General features: G+C 36.5%; 1 non-coding gene across 1 annotated transcript; it reads right to left on the reverse strand.

Annotated features, from left to right (window-relative positions):
* Nucleotides 1–458: 458 nt before the first annotated feature.
* Nucleotides 459–523, reverse strand: LOC119048441 (small nucleolar RNA SNORD37). Its single transcript, XR_005082343.2, has one exon. It is a non-coding gene; the product is annotated as a small nucleolar RNA SNORD37 (small nucleolar RNA).
* Nucleotides 524–1,195: the final 672 nt, after the last annotated feature.

Raw genomic sequence — 1,195 nt, forward strand, 5'->3', positions numbered from 1 at the left:
CTTCAGGCTAAATAAAAAAGGAAAGAATGTCATGAAGCAAGTGAATGACAGGCCATTATAAGTGTCACCATCTCAACAGCAAAAATATGTGTGGGAAACCATTCCATGGTTTGAATATAAAGGTTGGTAAAAGAAAAAGGATAATAAATTATTTTGGTGGTGTGGGTCAGCTACTCTGGACTCATTTCTGTCATCTATAATAGAAAACACAGTAAGAAATGATGAATTCCAAGCCCTAACTCTTTTAATCAGAGAATAGTTTCATTACTTGGAATTTTTGTTTTTAAATGTTTTGAAAGAATGCAGCTGTTCCAAAGATATGCTACTGTATACCTTTAAAAGTTGGAAAAAAATCTTGCTAGACAAGTAGCTGTTAAAATATGCAAAAGCACATGAATATGCAATTATAAAACAAGCTTAAATCACTATTTTAAAGAGGTTTTTTTTTTTTTTTTTTGCCTCAAACATCAGATTTCTTCGATTGCCATTAGGTCAAAGTGAAGAAATGTTAGTCATCATGTAATCATGTACAATACTCTTTTGAACAGATTTTTCTCCACTCACCTTTCTCATTGTTTTTGGAATCTTGACCTGAAACATCAGTCCTTTGGTCTTGGTTTCTGTGTTTGTTGGACTGTTGATTTTGACCTCAAAATTTCATCTCATCTCTCAATGTAGGGCTTAGATGTTTGTTTCTCTCTGGCTGCTGTTTCAGACTGGAGTTGTTAGAGAACATAGCTGGGACGTTTCCTGCCTCAGCCAGGCTTTGGGACCTGCTGTTGGCCGGGAACCAGGTCCAAATGATGCTATTTCCTGCTGCTAACTTCAGTTAGTGAGCGGTTTTTATGTTAGTGTTTTGGCTGCTGGCCTCTGGCTTTGTCCAAGGAGTTTAGATTTCTATTTTTGTTCTCTTGTTGACCCACATTCTCTAGAGAGTTAAGATCCTCTTTGTTTTTTGATGAATGGTTACAGCATCCTTTTTGAAAGCACTCTTTTCCTGTCCCATCACCTTCAATGTGTGAAATGTTTCCCATGTTCCATGGGTGACTCTACATAAAGTTACTAACAGTACAACTTTACATCTGTGATATCTCCACTCCACTTCCTCTCTCTCTTTTTTTATGTGGGTGGTCAATTTAAACTGTTCTTAGTCTTTTGATTTCATTCTGTTCAGAATCTCTGCTTTTTCTAGTGG

Source organism: Artibeus jamaicensis, unplaced genomic scaffold (assembly GCF_021234435.1).
Source record: "Artibeus jamaicensis isolate MK-2021 breed Jamaican fruit bat unplaced genomic scaffold, CSHL_Jam_final contig_519, whole genome shotgun sequence".
Classification (NCBI taxonomy): Eukaryota; Metazoa; Chordata; class Mammalia; order Chiroptera; family Phyllostomidae; genus Artibeus; species Artibeus jamaicensis.